This window comes from Ambystoma mexicanum, chromosome 12 (assembly GCF_040938575.1).
Source record: "Ambystoma mexicanum isolate Mex_15411 chromosome 12, UKY_AmexF1_1, whole genome shotgun sequence".
In the NCBI taxonomy this organism is placed as follows: domain Eukaryota; kingdom Metazoa; phylum Chordata; class Amphibia; order Caudata; family Ambystomatidae; genus Ambystoma; species Ambystoma mexicanum.
The window spans coordinates 71,376,229-71,400,500 of record NC_090936.1 but is presented as its reverse complement, the minus strand read 5'-3'; positions in this window follow the sequence as shown (position 1 = coordinate 71,400,500).

The following is a 24,272-nucleotide window of genomic DNA, read 5'->3' as shown; positions in this document are numbered from 1 at the left end:
GTTACTGTGTGTGTTTTGCCTGGACTGACCCATGTGTTGTGGAGGGACATGATGGAAGTGTACTTTGACAGTGGTGCTCATCTGCTATTGCTTCCTGTCTAGGGGACCATTGTACAGTAGCCTGATGCTTGTGTCCTTTGTCTCCCTCTACGCAGCGGCTAGTGAAGAAGAGGGCGGAGACGGCGCTGTGGAGCAAGGCGGCGGGGATGCCCCCACGGCTGCAGCGGAAGGGGTGGGTGAGCCCCCACAGGGGCCTGCTACGGCGGGAGACGGTGAGGAGCCATCCAGGTTGGTGGTTTGCACAGAGGAGGAGGAGGCCGACACTGGTGCACACATGGGGCCTGGTGGGAGCATCCCTGCTGGTGCAAGTGGTGCAGTCCAGGGCCAGGGGCAGGAGGCAGTACAGGTCACCGTGGAGGGGCCTGTGCATGTCACTGTCCCTGACCCTGTGAGTGCACCACCATGCACCAGCAGGGATGCCCCGTCCCAGGCCCGTCCGCAGGTAGAGGGGATGTCCATGTCACCTGACTCCCCTCCACCTGCGGACGTGGTAACCCCTGGCTGCGTGGAGAAGGTCCTGATTGGGGTCGCGATGCGCACGGCTGTGATTCGTGATGACGTGCGTGCTTCCCGGGAGGAGCACGCACGTCATCACGAAGTGCACCGTGCCGACGTGGCCCAATTGGGATCGGCCATGTTCGGGGGTTTCCTGCATGTGTTGGCCAATCTGACGGCCCTCTCCTCCTCTGTGCAGGCTATCCACCGGTCGTTCTCCTTGCCGTCTTCCGGCCCAGATGCCACCAGGGCCCCCTGTGGACCTGCCCCGACCAATACAGCCAGCTCGGTGGGGATCCCATCCCTGCCACAGTTGGGAGTCGGAGGTCCAGCAGGGGTGGACAACACAGCAAGTGGACCCCAGCAGATGGAAGATGTGACGGCATCATCGGGCAGGGCACGTGCACGACGGCGTCGGTGGTTTCCATCAGCCTGGATGCCGTCGTGCTGGCAGAGGCAGTGGCGTCGGAGGCAGCAGCGGGCTCGACGTGGGAGGCATCATGGCTCGGGGCCATCAAGATCCGAGGGGCAGGCATCGGCCGGAGGGCAGGGCAACCCTGGGATGGTGGTGTGTTCCGTGTGGGAGGAGTTTGGCCAGCGGATAGGTGCGGAGCGGCAGCGGGCGGAAGAGGAGCGGCTCGCCATGGTCAGGGCGGAGTTCTCCATGCGTCGGGCATTGAGGCGGGCTGAGTGCCTCGAGGAAGCTCGCAGGGAGTTTGAGGTGGACATGGGGTTGTCCCTGCGAGACCTCGGGGCCAGGACAGAGTCCCGCCTCCAGGACATCGACATGGAGTTCGATGATGCCCTGGCCAGCAACATCACCAAGTGAGCCGCAGGACTTGCCCGCTGCCTTTGTATATAGTTATTTAGTTAGTTAGTGCTAGGTTTCCTTTATTTATTTTTATTATTTTGGACCGCTCGGACAATGGCCACTTTTTTGTACATATATTTTTCATTAGTTAGTGGTAGGTTTCATTTTTGGTGTTGGGCTCATGGACCCTGGAACATTCCTGTATATAGTTTGTTTTTTTGGGAGATACATTTTTTTAATTTCTTATTGTTTTCACCATGACGTAATGGTTTTTCATTAATTTCCTATTACATGATATTGCTTTGGACAAATTCATTTTAATTTTTTTTTCCTTTGTTTTTTTGTTTATCACTTTTGTTCTCGGACATGGACCATTTATTTACTTAGCCACATCGTTGTATGTTTGAAAATTTCACTTATTTTTGGTATTTAATACATTTTTTATATTTTCTTACACTTGTGTTATTTTCTCATTGGTTTGTTACATGTCATGATATGGGTTTTGACATTCACTTGCACCCATTGTGTATGTGTGTGTGACGGACATGTGTTCTTTTGCATACTTGGCATTGGGGTTGTGTCATGTGATTGCATTCACTATGTGGGTGGATGCAATCCTTGCCTGGGTGTTTGTGCTGGGTATGCTGGCCATTACTGCCATGATTGTGTATCGTCAGGACCTGGGGCCAGGGGGACATGTGTGGGGGCCTGCTGGCAGGTTCCCCACAGTGCTGGGGGGTGGGGGTGGTGGGAGACATGAGTGGGGGCCTGGTGGAGGGTGCCCCTGCACTGCTGGGGGGTGGGGGTGGTGGGAGACATGAGTGGGGGCCTGGTGGAGGCTGCCCCTGGTGACTGGGGGGGTGGGGGTGGTGGGTGACATGAGTGGGGGCCTGGTGGAGGGTGCCCCTAGATGGTGGGGGGTGGGGGTGGTGGGAGGCATGGGTGGGGGCCTGGTGGAGGGTGCCCCTGGTGGCGGGGGGGTGGGGGTGGTGGGTGACATGAGTGGTGGCCTGGTGGAGGGTGCCCCTGGTGGGCGGGGGGTGGGGGTGGTGGGAGGCATGGGTGGGGGCCTGGTGGAGCCTGCCCCTGCACTGCTGGGGGGTGGGGGTGGTGGGAGACATGAGTGGGGGCCTGGTGGAGGGTGCCCCTGGATGGTGGGGGGTGGGGGTGGTGGGAGACATGGTTGGGGGCCTGGTGGAGGGTGCCCCTGGTGACTGGGGGGGTGGGGGTGGTGGGTGACATGAGTGGGGGCCTGGTGGAGGGTGCCCCTGGTGACTGGGGGGTGGGGGTGGTGGGTGACATGAGTGGGGGCCTGGTGGAGGGTGCCCCTGGTGGCGGGGGGGTGGGGGTGGTGGGTGACATGAGTGGGGGCCTGGTGGAGGGTGCCCCTGGTGGCGGGGGGGGGGGGGTGGTGGGAGACATGAGTGTGGGCCTGGTGGAGGCTGCCCCTGCACTGCTGGGGGGTGGGGGTGGTGGGAGACATGAGTGGGGGCCTGGTGGAGGGTGCCCCTGGTGGCGGGGGGGTGGGGGTGGTGGGAGGCATGGGTGGGGGCCTGGTGGAGCCTGCCCCTGCACTGCTGGGGGGTGGGGGTGGTGGGAGACATGAGTGGGGGCCTGGTGGAGGGTGCCCCTGGATGGTGGGGGGTGGGGGTGGTGGGAGACATGGTTGGGGGCCTGGTGGAGGGTGCCCCTGGTGACTGGGGGGGTGGGGGTGGTGGGAGACATGAGTGTGGGCCTGGTGGAGGGTGCCCCTGGTGGCGGGGGGGTGGGGGTGGTGGGAGGCATGGGTGGGGGCCTGGTGGAGGGTGCCCCTGGTGACTGGGGGGGTGGGGGTGGTGGGAGACATGAGTGGGGGCCTGGTGGAGGGTGCCCCTGGATGGTGGGGGGTGGGGGTGGTGGGAGACATGAGTGTGGGCCTGGTGGAGGCTGCCCCTGCACTGCTGGGGGGTGGGGGTGGTGGGAGACATGAGTGGGGGCCTGGTGGAGGGTGCCCCTGGATGGTGGGGGGTGGGGGTGGTGGGAGACATGGTTGGGGGCCTGGTGGAGGGTGCCCCTGGTGACTGGGGGGGTGCGGGTGGTGGGAGACATGAGTGGGGGCCTGGTGGAGGCTGCCCCTGCACTGCTGGGGGGTGGGGGTGGCGGGAGACATGGTTGGGGGCCTGGTGGAGGGTGCCCCTAGTGACTGGGGGGGTGGGGGTGGTGGGAGACATGAGTGGGGGCCTGGTGGAGGGTGCCCCTGGATGGTGGGGGGTGGGGGTGGTGGGAGACATGAGTGTGGGCCTGGTGGAGGCTGCCCCTGCACTGCTGGGGGGTGGGGGTGGTGGGAGACATGAGTGGGGGCCTGGTGGAGGGTGCCCCTGGATGGTGGGGGGTGGGGGTGGTGGGAGACATGGTTGGGGGCCTGGTGGAGGGTGCCCCTGGTAACTGGGGGGGGTGGGGGTGGTGGGAGACATGAGTGGGGGCCTGGTGGAGGCTGCCCCTGCACTGCTGGGGGGTGGGGGTGGTGGGAGACATGGTTGGGGGCCTGGTGGAGGGTGCCCCTGGTGGCGGGGGGGTGGGGGTGGTGGGTGACATGAGTGGGGGCCTGGTGGAGGGTGCCCCTGGTGGCGGGGGGGTGGGGGTGGTGGGAGACATGAGTGTGGGCCTGGTGGAGGCTGCCCCTGCACTGCTGGGGGGTGGGGGTGGTGGGAGACATGAGTGGGGGCCTGGTGGAGGGTGCCCCTGGTGGCGGGGGGGTGGGGGTGGTGGGAGGCATGGGTGGGGGCCTGGTGGAGCCTGCCCCTGCACTGCTGGGGGGTGGGGGTGGTGGGAGACATGGTTGGGGGCCTGGTGGAGGGTGCCCCTGGTGGCGGGGGGGTGGGGATGGTGGGTGACATGAGTGGGGGCCTGGTGGAGGGTGCCCCTGGTGGCGGGGGGGTGGGGGTGGTGGGAGACATGAGTGTGGGCCTGGTGGAGGCTGCCCCTGCACTGCTGGGGGGTGGGGGTGGTGGGAGACATGAGTGGGGGCCTGGTGGAGGGTGCCCCTGGTGGCGGGGGGGTGGGGGTGGTGGGAGGCATGGGTGGGGGCCTGGTGGAGCCTGCCCCTGCACTGCTGGGGGGTGGGGGTGGTGGGAGACATGAGTGGGGGCCTGGTGGAGGGTGCCCCTGGTGACTGGGGGGGTGGGGGTGGTGGGAGACATGAGTGTGGGCCTGGTGGAGGCTGCCCCTGCACTGCTGGGGGGTGGGGGTGGTGGGAGACATGAGTGGGGGCCTGGTGGAGGGTGCCCCTGGTGACTGGGGGGGTGGGGGTGGTGGGTGACATGAGTGGGGGCCTGGTGGAGGGTGCCCCTAGATGGTGGGGGGTGGGGGTGGTGGGAGGCATGGGTGGGGGCCTGGTGGAGCCTGCCCCTGCACTGCTGGGGGGTGGGGGTTGTGGGAGACATGAGTGGGGGCCTGGTGGAGGGTGCCCCTGGATGGTGGGGGGTGGGGGTGGTGGGAGACATGGTTGGGGGCCTGGTGGAGGGTGCCCCTGGTGACTGGGGGGGTGGGGGTGGTGGGTGACATGAGTGGGGGCCTGGTGGAGGGTGCCCCTGGTGACTGGGGGGGTGGGGGTGGTGGGAGACATGGTTGGGGGCCTGGTGGAGGGTGCCCCTGGTGACTGGGGGGGTGGGGGTGGTGGGAGACATGAGTGTGGGCCTGGTGGAGGCTGCCCCTGCACTGCTGGGGGGTGGGGGTGGTGGGAGACATGAGTGGGGGCCTGGTGGAGGGTGCCCCTGGTGACTGGGGGGGTGGGGTTGGTGGGTGACATGAGTGGGGGCCTGGTGGAGGGTGCCCCTAGATGGTGGGGGTGGGGGTGGTGGGAGGCATGGGTGGGGGCCTGGTGGAGGGTGCCCCTGGTGGCGGGGGGGTGGGGGTGGTGGGTGACATGAGTGGGGGCCTGGTGGAGGGTGCCCCTGGTGGCGGGGGGGTGGGGGTGGTGGGAGGCATGGGTGGGGGCCTGGTGGAGCCTGCCCCTGCACTGCTGGGGGGTGGGGGTGGTGGGAGACATGAGTGGGGGCCTGGTGGAGGGTGCCCCTGGATGGTGGGGGGTGGGGGTGGTGGGAGACATGGTTGGGGGCCTGGTGGAGGGTGCCCCTGGTGACTGGGGGGGTGGGGGTGGTGGGTGACATGAGTGGGGGCCTGGTGGAGGGTGCCCCTGGTGACTGGGGGGGTGGGGGTGGTGGGTGACATGAGTGGGGGCCTGGTGGAGGGTGCCCCTGGTGGCGGGGGGGTGGGGGTGGTGGGTGACATGAGTGGGGGCCTGGTGGAGGGTGCCCCTGGTGGCGGGGGGGTGGGGGTGGTGGGAGACATGAGTGTGGGCCTGGTGGAGGCTGCCCCTGCACTGCTGGGGGGTGGGGGTGGTGGGAGACATGAGTGGGGGCCTGGTGGAGGGTGCCCCTGGTGGCGGGGGGGTGGGGGTGGTGGGAGGCATGGGTTGTGGCCTGGTGGAGCTTGCCCCTGCACTGCTGGGGGGTGGGGGTGGTGGGAGACATGAGTGGGGGCCTGGTGGAGGGTGCCCCTGGATGGTGGGGGGTGGGGGTGGTGGGAGACATGGTTGGGGGCCTGGTGGAGGGTGCCCCTGGTGACTGGGGGGGTGGGGGTGGTGGGAGACATGAGTGGGGGCCTGGTGGAGGGTACCCCTGGTGACTGGGGTGGTGGGAGACATGAGCAGGTGTGCAGGGTAGTCCCCTGTTTTGTGGGCTGCCTGCAGGGGCCGTCGAGGGTGACAGGACCCACCCAGCCTAATCGCGTGTGTAACTTCGCACGCACCCCTGTAATACACGTACCAAGCCAAATCGCGTGTGATAATTCCCGCGCACCCCTGAAATACACGCGCCCAGGCTATTCGCGTGTGGAAATTCCCGCGCACCCCTGAAATACACGTACCCTGCTGTAATCGCGTGTGGGACTTCCCGCGCACCCCTGTAATACACGCGCCCAGCCTATTCGCGTGTGGAAATTCCCGCGCACCCCTGAAATACACGCGCCCAGGCTATTCGCGTGTGGAACTTCCCGCGCACCCCTGAAATACACGCGCCCAGCCTATTCGCGTGTGGAACTTCCCGCGCACCCCTGAAATACACGCGGCCAGGCTATTCGCGTGTGGAACTTCCCGCGCACCCCTGAAATACACGTACCCTGCTGTAATCGCGTGTGGGACTTCCCGCGCACCCCTGAAATACACGCGGCCAGGCTATTGGCGTGTGGAACTTCGCGCGCACCCCTGTAATACACGTACCAAGCCAAATCGCGTGTGATAATTCCCGCGCACCCCTGAAATACACGCGCCCAGGCTATTCGCGTGTGGAAATTCCCACGCACCCCTGAAATACACGTACCCTGCTGTAATCGCGTGTGGGACTTCCCGCGCACCCCTGTAATACACGCGCCCAGCCTATTCGCGTGTGGAAATTCCCGCGCACCCCTGAAATACACGCGCCCAGGCTATTCGCGTGTGGAACTTCCCGCGCACCCCTGAAATACATGCGGCCAGGCTATTCGCGTGTGGAACTTCCCGCGCACCCCTGAAATACACGTACCCTGCTGTAATCGCGTGTGGGACTTCCCGCGCACCCCTGAAATACACGCGGCCAGGCTATTCGCGTGTGGAACTTCCCGCGCACCCCTGAAATACACGTACCCTGCTGTAATCGCGTGTGGGACTTCCCGCGCACCCCTGAAATACACGCGGGCAGGCTATTCGCGTGTGGAAATTCCCGCGCACCCCTGAAATGCACGTACCCTGCTGTAATCGCGTGTGGACCTTCCCGCGCACCCCTGAAATCCACGTACCCGGCCAAATCGCGTGTGAGACTTCCCGCGCACACATATTTTTTGTCAGCGTGTCCGTGTTTGTGGGTACCCCTTTGCACGTCATTTGTCCTGGAGGGCCACAGTATAGGACATTCATCATGGCAGTATATGGGTGCTATTTGTTGGCGCACCTTTTGGCGCACATTTCTTACAGCCGCTGAGACGCTACCGCCTGCTTTCTTGTGGCGGTCGTGTTTGTGCCTGTGCGCTGGTTTGAGCGTGCGCTTTTTTGACCTATTCTATTCCATGAATACGTGTTGTAGGCGAGCGTGTGGGCGTTCTGCGCACTTTTACCCTGTGCTTCCCCCGTGACGCCCACATTTTGGCAAGTTGTTCCCCATTCCGAGTGTTACGCCCCGTGTTCCGCCTACTTTTGTTGCGTGCGCCGCGCTATGTGCGATTTTCGCTGTGGACTGTGCGATTTTCGCTGTGACCTGGCGCATGCCGTTAGATGGCCTGTGCGCCAACGTGCGCCGCGCACTTTCTTATCGCACGTCCGATGGTTTTCTCGCGCACGGCCTTCCATGAATCGATGTGCGCTGCTTTTCGTGCGATTTTCGCTATTCCACTGCGATTTTCACTATTCCACTGCGATTTTCGCTATTCCACTGCGAATCGCACGTTTTTGGCCACTTGCGCCGCGCTAATTATTCCATGAATCGGCCTGTAAGTGTTTCAGAAGATAGCAGTATTTCCCTTGATCCTGGTGAGGGTGCATACAATGGGCACATGTGTGCCTTTCAGATAGAAACAAGTTGCCAAAAGATCACTTTGGGCATTGGCCTAATTGGCCTAGCTTGCTTTAGAGAGCGAGGGAGACTGGTGATGGCCAATTGTAGGAGGCACCTCCTTGAAATAGCAAAGTAGTGTCTCAACTTTAGCATTGGACTAGTAGGGGAGGAGCTACCTGCAGAGTTTCTAGACCAGCCAAGGTAGTGCTGGAATAAATATGAAGTAGTTAAGTTTAGGGATAGGAGGAAAATCAGAAGATGGGCTGACAGATGAGTTTACATCCCCTCTATGAATTTAATTAAAAAGAATTTTCTAGTGGAAATTTCTTGCACTGCAGAGAGGCGCAGAAGAGGACTCATACATTTACACACCACTATTTTAAGAGGAATCAGGTTTCATTTTGTATAGGACAAGGACATTTCAGGACTAATTAGTGATGGTTAACATGCAAATCTTATCCACGTGTAGGGAAACAGTTGTGATACTTGTTTAAGCAACAATAGTGGAAGCAGGCTATAACAGTCGATAATGGCCTGTGGCCTGTGGCTCTGTTTATAGGCCAAGGTCTAAACTCCAGGCCCCTGGTGCCATTACCACCCGATTCAGCCCTCCACCATAACAAAAAGACATTCGGCCTCATTACGAGTTTGGCGGTAAGTGCTAAAGTTGGTGGCAACTCTGTTACCGCCAACTTTACCACTATGCCAAATTTCAAGTTTGATCTACAGTGGAGGGATTTGCCTCTAGGAAAATCCTGGACGTAAATCCTCCATCTCTCTGCCAGAAAATTGGCAGAATCGGCAGAATTAGTGCAGTAATTCCACCAAAAAAAGCCCCATTGAGTCCAATGGATTCAAAATTAAATGGGGAATTACACCGCCATCACCACTTGTAATCTGGTGGAAATTCTTCCAGACCAAGTAGCGGTAACAGTAATTCATTTGGGTGGTGTTCCAGCAGATTTACTGCCAGGATACCGCCCATCTCGCAATGAGGCCCATTGCTTTTTTATATCATGCTTCATGCTGGAGTCTAGACTCTAAGTGCGGGATCGGATATTGAATCCGTGCTGCTCTGCATTGTCTTGTTTCCACTTCTCTCAGCCATGGGTTTTGTTTCTATTAGCACCGCAGCACTCAGCTCAAAGGTGCTTGATTTGATTTCATTTGATATGATTTGATCTGAGATATTTATAACGCGCACACACTGAACTGAATCGTATCCTGCCGCAGTTGGAATTCAGAACTGAGAAGCAAAAACAACAGTATGATTCGATATCGCTACCAAAAAAGAGCAAGGAGCGCTGTGGCATAACCAAACATACTTTAACAAGTGGGTTTTTAATGCTCTGAATATTTGCAGAGAATCTGCCCTTCTTAAACTAAGTGGGAGATTATTCCAGAGTCTTGGTCTGGCAACTGAAAAGCTACAGTCTCCTCGAGAAACACACTTGGTCCTAGAGACAATAAGTAAACATTGATCTTCTGACCTTAACGCCCGCGTCGGACTAGTAGTGGTTTGTAATAAAAATAAAGCGCTGCAAGCATATCGCAAAGATGGAGGCTATCATAGAAATATATAAATGGAATCCGGACTCAGATTTACACATCTTCCATTTCTATGATGTGGGAGGTGGAGCTACGTGAAGATCCGTGGGTGAAGGCAGACGGAGCACGTAAAGCTCTGTTTGGTGACTTGTGGGGGAGCGGCAAGGGGAGGTTTCAGGGAATTGCACACCGCGGCGTGACAGAGAAAGGCGTGGGCCACAGGATGAAACACTGGCTCATGCATACTTTGAGAGTCCGCTCGTGTTTCTGGGCATCAGGTTGGCTGGTGCCTTCTCCCTGGGTCCTCATGTCCATTTATGAATAAGAACTGTACGTTTGTGTGTCCTAGTCAGTAGTGCAAGGTCACAAGTGTTAGACTGCTTGGTTTGTTGCTATGTCCCAATCCACCCCCTACCCCCCGACCTCGGGCTAAATATTCACCGCAGTGAGCTCTCTTAGGAGTGACCTCTGGATTTTAAGAGACTTGTGGGGCAGACCAGCTGCTGCAGAAGTTGTAAAGTTGAAAAGTTGAAGCCATTTGCAGGCAGCACGTACAAGCTGATCAATGCAATGCACCCAGACTGCAGCAATAGAGACCATGTCTCCTAAGGACATTTCTGCAGTACCTACGCACTGAGAGGGCAATTGGCGGCAGAACACCAGATTTGTAAAATTTGTGTTTGCATGGAAATCCTGCAAGAGGAACTGCTAAGCCCTAAGAAGAGGTTTGGTGGGCTGTACTTGCTGGCAGGGTTCTGAGCTGTCAGTGCCCACCTCTGTGTGCAGTACAGGCACGGAAAGTTCTGGGGATGTTAAGGGGAGGCCGAGATGTAACCAATGCCTGCATACTGGAAGAGGGGTTTAGTAAATGGGGGATGGATTGCATGGAGAATGTTGAATTTGCCCTCATCCTTCAGCTAACTATCATAGCCATCTCAAAAAACAAATGGTCGGGTTCGAGACCTATTTTAATGCAACCATTTATCTTAGAGGGCTTAGGGGATTGTCTCAAAAAAATAACAGGACGTCATGACCAATCTACCCTGGACTGGTCAAACAGTGACTAGAAATGTACTATATAGGAAGGTGTTTGGGTTCCTTAATCAGATGTATCATAGAGGATTCCCTGGTCTACCAGCCACTTCACCCGATTGGACTCCTTCGATTGCCCTTTGGCTGAGATCTGGCCCTCAGCGGTCCTGTATCAAGCTGTACTACTCCGTCTCTAGTAAGTGCTACGGTTTGGGTCAGTGCCCCCAGTGGGAACCTTGGACTACTACCATTGCTACGGGCGAGAGTCACCCTGGTATCTTGTGCAGGCTCGCTGCTCTCCCATCTTGCAGCGCTTGGCCCCGCCGACCTGCCACACCATCTGCTACACTTTACCTCGGCTTGGGGTCACGTGACTGGATTGTGTGCAAGCCTGTGAAGTGTGTCTCTCTTGGGCGTTTTAGCCGTATGGTGTTTATTTTAAGAGCATCCTTTGAGGGGAAACCTCTCGGGCCTTGTTTGCAACTACTTGCACTTTCTTCTTGTGTTTTTTTTATGGTGCTTTCATGTGTTCTTTGTAACATGCAGATTTATAATGCTGCTATTGTCTACATGTATGTCTGCTGTTTGGTCATCAGTGTACATAGATAGTCCTGTTTATGTATCTAGGCATAACGCAGTTTTAAATAGTTTATCAGAGGGGGGGGAGGGGTAATCTTATCTTAATAATGTATGTTGATTGTGGCAATTCAGACAGAGGAGGGGTGGGCAAGAAGACATGGTTCAAACTCAGAAGTTGTATTAAAACAAAGACTGCCTCACCTATCACTTCACTTTGATGTTGCTTTTTCCTAAGCTTCAAAAGAAAGCTCCAGCCCAATCCAGCAGGATCCTCGCCCCGCACCCTTCCTGGGCTTCATCCTGCACTTTTCGTGCAGATTATTGCATCTCTGTCTGTATCCTGCCCCCGGTCCGCACGCGCCGACATTTAGGAAAAACAAAAAGTCGGGCGTGATGCAGCCTGAAAACGAGGCTCTGCCTTGGCCTCGTTGCCTAGCAACGTGTGTTTGTGCTGCATTTAAAGAAACACTTCCGAGCCAGCGGCCACGTTAGGCCATTATAAGGCCAAGCAGCCCTGTTTGCCCCTGTTCGCCGCTGACTGACACGAGGCGACTTCTTTATTCGAACTGTATGTACCCCATGGACATATATCTTTCACAGGAACCTACCTGATGTAAGTATAACAGCAACCTTGTAATATAACCTACTATTGTCATCCACTACCCGCTCCCATAATATTGTAGTCAGCCACTTCCTATTCCGCCCAAACAGCGCTTTGACTATGCTTGCTGCCTGTGCTTGCTGATCCATTGCTTATGTAATCAATATTAACGGCTCATTGTTTCAAACTAGACTCCTCTACCAGCCTGTACTGACATGCTATTATCGATATACCCTGCATCCTTTTCTAATTGCCTACGCCGATTGTCCCTCCTATGTCCCCTGAAATTGCCTACTGCCTATGGGATATCCTGAGGTGATGCTAATTGTGGCACCTAGCCTTATGCTGCCCACCATTTGATTGTTGCATTTAGCCTGTGTTCCCCACCATTTGATTGTTGCATTTAGCCTTATGCTGCCCACCATTTGACTGTTGCATTTAGTCTTATGCTTCCCCCATTTGATTGTTGCATTTAGTCTTATGCTGCCCCCATTTGATTGTTGCATTTAGGCTTATGCTGCCCACCATTTGACTGTTGCATTTAGTCTTATGCTTCCCCCATTTGATTGTTGCATTTAGTCTTATGCTGCCCCCATTTGATTGTTGCATTTAGGCTTATGCTGCCCACCATTTGACTGTTGCATTTAGTCTTATGCTGCCCCCATTTGATTGTTGCATTTATTCTTATGCTTCCCCCATTTGATTGTTGCATTTAGTCTTATGCTGCCCCCATTTGATTGTTGCATTTAGTGCTATGCTTCCCCCATTTGATTGTTGCATTTAGTCCTATGCTTCCCCCATTTGATTGTTGCATTTAGCCTATGCTGCCCACCATGTGATTGTTGCATCTAGCCTTATGCTGCCCACCATTTGATTGTTGCATTTAGCCTTATGCTGCCCACCATTTGATTGTTGCATTTAGCCTATGCTGCCCACCGTTTGATTGTTTCATTTAGCCTGTGTTCCCCACCATTTGATTGTTGCATTTAGCCTTATGCTGCCCACCATTTGATTGTTGCATTTAGCCTATGCTGCCCACCATTTGATTGTTGCATTTAGCCTATGCTGCCCACCATGTGATTGTTGCATCTAGCCTTATGCTGCCCACCGTTTGATTGTTTCATTTAGCAGTATGCTGTAGCCTAACCAGCCTAGTTCGCTTTCTGCTTAACCTGCCCGAAACACTATGTACTTCCATTTGTTAACCCGAGTCTATCTGGCCGTAATCATTAACCTTACAGCTCTACTTATTACCATGCCTTCTGTACTGCACCCAGAGAACGTAGGAGCCTCTTCTATGCCACCTATTCTCAAATCCCCATGCAACACAGCGCAGAGAAATCTCAGACTCTGTGCACGATTACCCAAAATATTCGAACCTCTCAATAAATATAATATTAACTTAGATCACCTTTGACTTAAAATACATCCCCCAATGGAAACCACCTCACTTCCCAGCCCCAAGCCTCGCTCTAAAAGAAACAAGACAACCGCTAACCCATATGCCTCCTCTAACTCACGCCTAATGACACAGTTAGAACCCGATCTCAAAGGCGCATTAATAAATGCTAGATCCTTAGTCGCCCATGCTACAGACATAGCAGAGACCATCTTGGAAAAGGACCTTGACTTCATCGCCATCACGGAATCCTGGCTCCACGATGCAGCAGGTCCAGCCCTAACGCTAGCAGTCCCAGACAATTATACCATCCTTAGAGCTGACAGACCAGAATCGCGTAGTGGAGGGATAGCGATTATCACCAAAACCAATCTCTCTATGAGAATTACCTCAACAACCAACGTTAAATCCTGTGAGTCACTATCCATTAAACTACCCACCGCCAACTCCCAAACGCTAAACATCCATCTTCTTTGCAGACCCCCAGGTCCGATCAGCACCTTCAATGAAGACATTACTACTATTATCCCAGAGAAGCTAAAAAAACTCTTCACAAACCCTAGTGCTAGGAGATTTTAACTTAGGGTATAATGATATTAATGATCACCAGGCTACTTACGTAGCTAACATCCTGACAGAATTAGGTTTTACTCAGAAAGTGAATACTTCCACCCACACCAAAGGGAGAACTCTGGATTGGATTGCCAGTCAAAATTGCAACCTCTCCATCACTTCCATCTCCCCCCAAATATGGACTGACCACCACCTAATCTCCTTTACTCTCAATACTAAAAGACCTACTGCACCAATACCTCCTACCGCCTTACCTACTTTAACTAGAAACAAGAAAAATATCACATCTGACAATATCCTACCATATATCCTTCCCAATCTCAATGCCCTACCAGACCATACAGAACCAGGCTTACTAGTGGATTAATACAATAATGCCATGACTACCGCTCTTGGCAGCATTGCTCCACTAAAACATAGGAATAGCAAACCCAAAATGCATCTCAACTCTTGGTTTACACCACACCTAAAAAACCTAAGCCTACAGAAAAGAAAATGTGAAACGGCATGGAATCTACACCCCACTATAGAAAATAAAACAAATCTAATAAGTATCGCAACTCAATACAAAAAAAGATATCATCATGGCCAAACAAACGTATAATAACAGGATTACACGAGCTAACTGTAGTATGAAGGAGCTCTTCTCCATTCTAAAAGAATTGGAAACCCCAATTGAAGTACAGGATGACTCTATTAAAGATAAAACTTGGTGTACCGACATTCAGTTTGCACCAACTAATAAAGTGGCTAATCTCCAAAACAAAATCTCTAAAGAAAGCCTTACTATCAGCTCAAACTCAAACTCCCCCGAACAAAACACTGAAGTCTAAACCCATAGGACATACTCAATTTAACTTCTCTAAGGTCTCAGTAATTGAGGTAGAGAAAACGATTCTTGCGCTTAAACCATCCAATTGCAAAGGTGACCAATGCCCAGCACAACTGATCAAGGACGCTGCTAGAGATCTAGCCCCTTTCATCACCAAACTTATTAATGCCTCCTTTACTACTGGCACCATCCCGCGTAACCTAACGGAATCCTGGGTACTCCCTCTTCTGAAAAAACAAACACTGGACCCTAACATACCCACTAACTACAGGCCCATTACCACAGTGCCATTCCTCCTAAAAATCTTGGATAAGGTAGCATACACCCAAATTCAAAACTTCCTTGATGTGAACCTACTCTTAGGTGCTCGTCAATCTGGTTTCAGACCACAACATGGCACAGAGACAGCCCTTATCGATTTTAAAGGCCCAAATAGATTCATTAAGAGATGAGGGAAAATTAGCACTTCTCCTCCTACTAGACCTCTCAGCTGCCTTTGACTTGGTGGACCATAAAGTCCTGGGCAGTCATTTGGATTCGGCAGCCCACTTCTCAAAGGAAGCTATAGTCTGGATACAGTCTTTCCTTAGTGACAGGACTATGAGGGTCTTCTCCCCATCGGCCGCAGCAGACCCGATACCTATTACTTGTGGAGTGCCCCTGGGATCATGCGTCTCGCCAACACTCGACAATATCTTCACCAAGCCACTCTCTGACGATCTTGACAATCTGGGTATCACTTATGCCAACTACGCAGACGATACCCAGATTCTCCTACCACTTACTGGGGATTACGGGGAAGATCTGGCTATGGTGAGTCTATAGCATCGTTCAGGCATGGATGGCCAACCATGGCCTGTGTCTGAACGATGACAAAACCAAGCTCATCATCCTGGGTACCACAGCTCGCACCTCAAAACTCAACCTTAATTACTCAGCGTTCATTATTGATGGGAATACCCTCAAGGTCGCCAGAGAAGTAAAAACCTTAGGTTTTTACCTCAACTCAACCTTATCTTTTACCACACAGGTAAATTCACTGGCTTCCTCTATGGCCTACATTAATACGAGCCGGAAAACAATTCCTGTCAGTTGACAGTTGCGTAATCCTATCTAGAGCCCTCATCCTATCAAAACTTGATTATTGTAATCCTCTCTACTTAGGGGCAAACAAACCATCAGCAGATTACAAGTGCTCCAAAATAATGCTCGTAGGACTGCCTTAAGCATCCCCAGAAGAGCACACATCTATGAAATAAAAAGGAAACACAAATGGCTCTCCACCCAAGAAATAAATAATCTCAAAACAGCCTCACTCATCCACAAATGCTTAAATAACAAAGCACCTCGTTACCTAACAGAATGATTTATCAGAAAAAAAAACCATCAGACCACAAAGAATAGCCTACCCCAATTGTCTTCAAGTGCCAAGATCTAAACTGTCCACCATTGGAGGGTCCAGCTTCCCAGTCAGGGCAGCACAATTGTGGAACTCCTTACCACACACACTCAGATCTGACCAAACGTTTATCAAATTCAGAAAGAACACAATTAAATGGCTCACAGAGAAAGATATGTAACCCACACTTTCCTACTGCACTAATCTAGCCCCTGCCTGCATGTAATGTATTTTTAAAATAGATTTGCTAATATGTAAATGTTTGTTAATTATGACATGTTGTCTACATATGCACGCTTCTATACATGTACTATACTGTTTTACCCTCATCCTGTAATGCCGAGGAAATTGTTTTTTTTACCACTGCTCCTTAACACCTGTAACTAAACTGTAAGTTCTCTTTTTTACCTGTGCCCTGATGCCTCTGGGTCCGGCGCGCACATCAAATAAACAAACAAACAAAAATAACAAACTGGTGCTCGTCAGGATGTCTTACAAGAATTTCAGACCTCTGTCCAAACCTGATCTACCCTATTATCTGGCCCTATCACTTAAAGCAAAGGAATCACAAACTTAGCCTAGGAAAAACATTACTTCCTCTCTCTTGGCTTGTGGTGGCTGGTTCAGGACCTCCAACACCCAATTGCGTCTTTTGCTCTCCCTTTTCCTTTCATGCCTCTGACTGTTAGTACAGTTAAAATGAGTCCTTTATCCTTTTTCTCTTTCTAGCAAAGATGGCTCGAGACCTCCACACAAATGTCTTTGTCAGTTCACAAAGTTTGTTCCTCAATTGGAGTAACTGGTCCTATAAACCAGTTATTTGCTTAATACAACATATTCTGAACTCGTGTTTTGGTGTGTGTTCTGTGCTCAATCCTCCAGGGTGTTTTAATCTCTCCTGGGTTATTGAATCTCATAGCCCTTCTTGGGCTTTCTGGCTCTTCAGCCTGTCTCAGGTTGGTACTGTTCTCGCCCCTCCATGGGGTACCTGGTTTACCAGCTCAGCGTGGGCTATGCAATCTCCCAGCCTGTCTGGATTTTGTATCACTCTCACCCGGTTATCTTGTGGCTCAGCCCGACGTGGGCAATTTGGCTTCTGCCCTCCTCCCACTCCTCTCTCAGCCATGTATGTGGTTCTCGGTGGCGGTGCTCGTCGGAGGAGGCAGCTTCTCCGTCTGCTGTGGAACCGCAGGGCTAACATCTTCCTGCTCAGGATTTCCTCTTCGGTTCCTCTTGTTGCGACCGACAGGACTTTAACGTTGGAGCTGCTGAACGCTGGTTTGATGTGTCTGCAGTGGCTCCGTTGTTTGCTTCCTTGAAGGTCATGACTGCTCTGGGTCTCTGCCTTCCTGGACTCAGCAGCGATCCGCAGGCTCTGAGTTTCCTCCCCCAACCACACCATCTGAGTGGCCCTGCCTTCGTGCTCGGTCCTCTCCTCTGTGCTCCATCGTCGGGCTCTTGATTGCCCCCTTAGGCTGGCTCTCCCCCTTTCCGCATTGGCTTTAGATGTTTTATGTTATGCACTGGAACAAGTTAGCAGACCCCATTGGATCCACGGTTCAGGTATAGAGGTTAACCGAGTGGGGTCAGAAACCAAGCCAGTCATTTTTAAAGGCCTTGCACATTATCATATCTTTCAACCCCCATATAACCAACAAGCACTGGGGGTTATGCTTTCAAGGGTGGTGTAGTAAAATGTCTCCAGGGATTTCTTGTCCCCTAAGAGATGGGTCGCCCACAGTGAGATCCCACTTGCCCTGTACCCTAGGGGTTGTTAAGCGGTGCTTGCTCAACTCACTAGTACCGAAGGGGATGACTCGGCATGGGGAGAAGGGATGAATTCACTGGATTTGTCACGTACCCCTTCTGTAAGTTTGAAGCCCCCCTCTTGTTGCCCTGGTGGGAAGCTGCTGAGAAAGTCCACATTCCCTGTTCCTTTCCCTTTCAATATTCTACTTTGAAGCCGTAAGGTTGCAAATCTAAAAACCACCTCATTACCCAGGCAATAGAATATTTTCTTTAACTCATCCAGGTTAGAGGAAAAGGGTCAATAACCAGCTGAAATGTCCACCCTGTTAAGTAATACTAGAGACTGGTAAGAGCCCATTTGATAGCTAAAGCCTCTAACTCTACAGTTGCTGTTCTCAGGTGAACAATGTCCTGCTAGTGTATAGGACTGGATGTTCTCATCCGTTATGCAACTGCAAAAGTACTGCTCCCAGGCTTACTTTGGATGCATCAGTCTGTAAGATAAACTCACGGTTGATCCTTGGCATTAGGTAATTATCGAAGGCCGTGATGGAATTCAGTCTGCTAAAATCAATGCAGAACTGCCGGGACCCATCAGGTTTGGGACAAGTACTATTGGGGAGGACCATGGGCTTTTGGAGGGCTCTATCACTCCCAATTTCAACATGTTTGTAATTTCTTCCTCTATGTTTTTTCTACGCACTTCAGGGATGCAGTAGGGTTTTAGGTTTACTGTCTCTCCATGGGGCGTGTGGGTATAATGGAAGAGGTTTCTTATCCTCCCGGCATCTTCGGAAAGACCTCAGGGAATTGGTTTAGTGAGTAATGAAAGTCTTGTTTTTGGATGGTGGTAAGGTTCTTTGGTATGAAATCGAGACCATGTTCTTCCTCAACCAACAGGTTCACCATGTTGATCGTACTCTGCTCCACCAGGTCTGCCGTCCATGTCTTTAGTAGGTTGCTATGGTATACATGTGTGTCTGGCCACATCTCAGGTTGGGAAACTAAGTAGTTGAGAAGTCTTTTTCTTTCGAGTATTTTGGATGGGCCATACCATTTTGACACAATTTTATTCTTGAACGTAGGTAAGAGGAGCAATACTTTATCCCCTGCTGAGAAGGATCTTGTCACTGCATTCCGGTCATGAAGGTCATTCTGGTGTTCTTGAGCCCCCGGGAGCTATTGGTTCCCAATATCCCATACCGTCTTTAAGTGAGATTTTAACTTATCGGCAGGTTGGGTATTTGGTAACAGTGTCTCTTCGCTTTCTTCCCAGGTTTCCCATGGCATATCTAGTACGTCTCTGGTCTCTCTTCCATATAGCAGTTTGAAAGGGGAGTACCCAAAAGGGCCCACAGTATCATCAGCTCCCAATTACGTACAACCATTTCCAGCAGCTTAGATAAGATACGATTTAGATATGCTTTAGGGTCTGACTGAATCATTCTACCAGTCAGTCAGCCTGCGGGTGGTAAAGGGAGGTTCTTACGGTCTTTTTGTTTAGTATTTCATTTACCCCCTACATGGGGCAAGACATAAATATGGTGCCCTGATCAGAAAGGATCTCCTTCGGGAAGCCCACCCGGGAAAGGGAGGGAATAAGATGCTTGAGGATCTGTTGGCAGGTGTTATTCCACAAGGGGAAGGCCTCGGGGTAACACATGACATAATCAAGAATGACAAGAATATACTTGTTACCCAACGTAGATGGTTCAAGGGGTCCCACTATATCCATCACTATGCAGGAGAGTGGTACTTGAATAATGGGCAAAGGCTGCAATGGAGACATTGGTACCAGGGTAGCAGAGGTATATGCATTACTCCAATAAACAATGATGTTCTTCTTCTCAAGTCTTACTTTTTGTCCAGTGTCGTCCTTGTGCCTCCTCCCATTTTTGTTAATTTCAGTTACTAAACTAAGGACTGCTTTGCCTTTGGATTTGCATCAGTGCCGCCTTTAATGCTGCTTAAAACATGCCATGCCTTAGAGATCATTTGTTGAACACTTCTTTTTCAACTCTCAACAGTAGTTAATTTTTCCGATTTGTTTTTCTGTTACCTACTAGTGTTATGTTACTGAACTTCATTTGTTATTCTTGTGCCATGTGTATGTTTGTGCAGAGCATTGGATAAAAGCACTATAAATATCCAAATAAAATGAATCCTGGTGCTACCTTCCTCTAGCACTTCAATCGCTCCTTTTCTCTTATGTATCCCCTTTTGAACTGCACCATTCTGCTCCTAAGGTAAAGGTGTTTATATATTTATTGCTCTAAATGAAACTGTACTTCTACTGACATTGGATGAGTCTGCTATTTGGTTGTGGATTTTCTGCTGTTCCCTTTTCGTCAATTTAACATCCTCAGCTGTTGTTAATTACTTCCTTTTTCAAATTAATTGGCTTTCCCTGTTTGTGTACCTTCAGTGGCTAAAAGTTTTAAACCTTGGTCCACCATCTTGAAGTCAGGCGAAAGTACTCCAGGAGTTCTGCTGTGCACTGTAAAACCCACGTAACATCACTAGGTTTATCATCCACTGTATCCCCATTCTAGGAATTAAAGTTTGATGCTTATTGACACAAGGATGGAGCTATGAGTAGTTTGTGTTGCTGTGGTGACTCTTGCATAAACTCTCTCTCACTTATGGCTTTTCTGCGGCCCGGTCTCTGCAGAATAGCTGGTCCGCGTGACAAAGCATTCTCAATGTCAGTGGTGGAGCAGAATAGTGATCTGATACGTTTCCTAGGACAAGGGTGGCTTAAGGTGCTGGGTGCAAACTCAAGCTAGTGGATGTTGGGCCTGTGGACAGTATAAGCAGGATCTCCTGATCACATTGCCCTGGTTTCCAGCACATGGCAGGGGGCAGTCACATTACCTTACTGCAGCCCAATTCTGGTGCTATTGACCCTCCCCAATACATCAGAATAATAGAGAAGCTCCTGAAAGGCAGTGAGGAGACCCCCCCCCCCTCTCCAATTAAGAGAACAGTAGATGTTTCCAAACAGGCCTCCAACGAATAACAATTGCATTTGCATTTAAGATGTATTTGCATTCACCAGACACTGTTAGCGCGCATGTTCGAAAATCTTTCGGAACATCATTATCTGGGACGTTCAATGAATCGGACAATCTTGTAGATGCAAAGGTTCAATCCCAATGATTGTATCAGAGTGAAAACCAAGTTAGAAAAGCATTGTCTGCTGGCAGATAAATCTACTATTGAGAATGCAGTGTTACGAGTTTCCCAAGCACACAGACTTCAGTGAACCGAAGAGTGTAGAACGCCTCCCCTATCTGTTTGCAGTATTTAATTCACACATTATGAAACCAGAAGCCCACAGCTCAGTTTAGGCAGCCTCAGGCAGGATCATTTCTTAAATCTACAATGACAGTCGGGCTCCAGATATAGGCATGGTCCAAAATCCTGAGATCAAGTCAGCCCCAGATGCAGTCAGGTAATCTAGCCAATCTTAACCCTTAATCAATTACCACTCCCAGGTACAGACACTGAGTGAAAGGTGCACTCTGAGGGAGGACGGAACATTAATGCAAGCAAAACCCAATTGCTAAGAACTGGAAGCTTCAGGAGCATAGGAGACTGGAGAGGTGGTGGCAGAAAAGAGAAGGGAGAGGTGGTGGGATGTGACGATTCACAGGATATCACCACTTCTTCCGAGAGGGGAACCCTTCCCTGTGAGGCTAGGTAGATGAGCCTGCTATGCAACATTCCCCCAAGGGGTGGCGGTCAGCGGGACCTCACAGGGAGAGACTACCCTCTTGGGGACAAGGACTCCAGTTCCTTGAAGGAACTCCCTGTCCCACTTTCCCATGAACTTTTGAGACCATCACTGCCTGAGAAGTCACATCCTGAAAAAACCACTATCTGCTATTTTAATACAACTTCCAGGATTAAAATCCAACACCGATCCACTGAGAAGAAGAGGAGTGGTGGAGTAATGCTGATCACTCTTCTATGGAAAATAGAGAAAACTGAGAAGAGTGGGAAGTATGGAGTAAGGAAGAATACTGCAGAGAAAGACTTCAGGACTTGCATTCAGAAGGTGAAGCCTGCAAAGTTCAAACCCAGGAGAGAGAAGCCAGTACATTCCGGGAGGTCGTCGGTTGAGAGGATGTGGAGAACGAAGAGGGACTCCAGCGGTGCAGAATCCGGCAGAGAGCTGACTCCTTTGTGTGTCAAGCAGTACCAGGTGGTGGTGTGACCTCCAGGATGTGGATTGCATGGACCAACAACGTCAAGACCATGCAGCAGAATAACCAGCGGAGACCAAAGCAGAGAAGGCGCTGGAAGCCTTTATCGAGATGGCGTACTCCTGACCCCCACAGGAAGAATGGGTGATGCCAACCCGACAAGGTAGATTTAACGGGAATGGTGGGAGACCTGGGAGGGGCCACGAGCAGGTGCTATACAACAGAGAGTATCACAAATACAGAGAGATTGATGAATTTGAGGTTCCAACAATGAGTCGATGACCGAAACCTGGAAATTGGTAAGGCTCTCAATATCAAAGCCTTACCAGTCATGCTGCAAACGAGGGGTGGATCAGTATAGAACAACTTCAGTTCTTGCAGAAACCGTATCCTAATATAGCAGCATTTTATACCATTCTGAAAGTCCACAAAAAGAAAAATAAACCACCAGGGTGGCCAATTGTTTCGGCCATCGGCTCATTGTTGGAACCTCTGTCAATATATACTGAGTATTTCCTCAAACCATTTGGAGTCAAGACTCCATACTATGTCAAAGACTCTACAGGCATGATCAATATCACCCAGGACATTACCATGGGACCATTAGGTATATTGGTTACCATGGATGTTGAAGCACTTTACACCTCCATTCCACAAATGGAGAGTTTGACAGTACTCTGGCGGATTCTGGATCAACGGCAAGCCCCAGACACCCCCCCCAAACCCCAACAGGGTTCATTCCAGAATGTGCGAGGTTGCCAAGGCCGCAAATCTTTTTTTCTGTTTAGAAATCAAATCTACAAACAACAGAAATGGGTAAATTTGGGCACCACCTTTGCCCCGGATATAGCGATCTGTACATGTCCAACTTTGAGGAAACATTTGTGTGCATAGCAACCAATGCGTTTGGTACCTACAACACTACATGGAAAAGATAGATAGACGATGTTTTCATGGTGTGGAGAGGAACAGCAGAATCACCTATTGAATTCCATAGATAGTTGAACAGATGCGATCCAAACATCAAATTCACTATAGAGTGGAGCTTCTTTTGTGTGAACTTTTAGATTTAAAAATCTTTAAAGATGCAGTAGGGCTCTGCAGCACTCTCTACTGATCGCAATAGTCTCCTCCATTTAACTAGTTTTCACCCAGCCAGTCTGAAAATGAATCTTCCGTACGGGCAGTTTCTGCGCATCCGTAGGCACTGCTCGGACAAGACAGATTTTGAACTACATGCTGAGCAATTCGAGACCAGACTAATGGACAGTGGGTATCCGGAAAAATAATGGTCAGGAAGAACTACAAAAGGACAGCCAATACCGACAGAGAGATGTGACCCGGGAGGATAGCTCAGCGGCAACGTGCTCGCCTTAGAAACAAGACGGCACAAAGCAACACAGGTTCGATCCCCGGGTCCGTGCTTAGAAACCTCTGGGTATTAAGCGCGTTATAAATACGCAACTAAGAGACATATTCCTGTAACAGGGCCTCGATACCCCGGGCTGTGTGAGCGCTTGAAAAAATGCAAATAAATAAATAAAATAAATGTGCCTCAATACTCGAGTTAAACAAGAGACACAAAGGGCCTCATTAAGAGTTTGCCGGTCTGGTAACTACCGTACTGGTAAGCTTGCCGGTACTGTAGTTACCGGACCAGCAAACTACGAATTCTGCTCGCGGGTGTTTTTTCACCCGCCAGGTCAGACCTGGCGGGCGAAAAGAGCACCCGCGATCAGAGAATATCAGATGCACCGGCATCATTCTGAAGGGTGCCGTGCATCCTACCTCCTCATTCCCAATTTCCGGATCTGGCAGGGCCGTAATGACCCGGTAATTGCCCATTCACGGGCGCTGGAAATTTTCGCAAGTTTGGCGGCAGCCTACCAGTTTTACCGGCAAGGCTATCACCAAACCTATAATGAGGCCCAAAGACTGTTTTGTGTAACCACATTCAGTCCTATAAGTAATGCCATAAAAAAGATTGTCAATAAAAACTGACACCTTGTTAAACAACAAGGATCTTAAAACGATGTTTGCATTTAAGAAAAACATCAGTTTGAAGCAGAAACACGTGCACACATATGTAGACATCAAAAGTGATCAGACATTCCTGAACCAGTGGGGGCTCCCACCAGTAACCAGCCACTACAAATGTGGTAGATGTGTTGCATGTAGATTTGCAGAGACCAAACAGGTTTGAACAGGGGCACACCAAGTGGGAGCTCAAGCATCACACTAATTGTCAAACAAAGCATGCCATATATATCATTATGTGTCCCTGAACATGGATTGTGTGTTAGAAATAAGATCTGGGACAAACCCTTAGTGGAACACTGTACGAAGATGGGCCACACTGATGAAGATCTTTGTTGGTTCATCTTACAAACATTGAAGCTCAGCCACGAGTTGGTAATATGTTG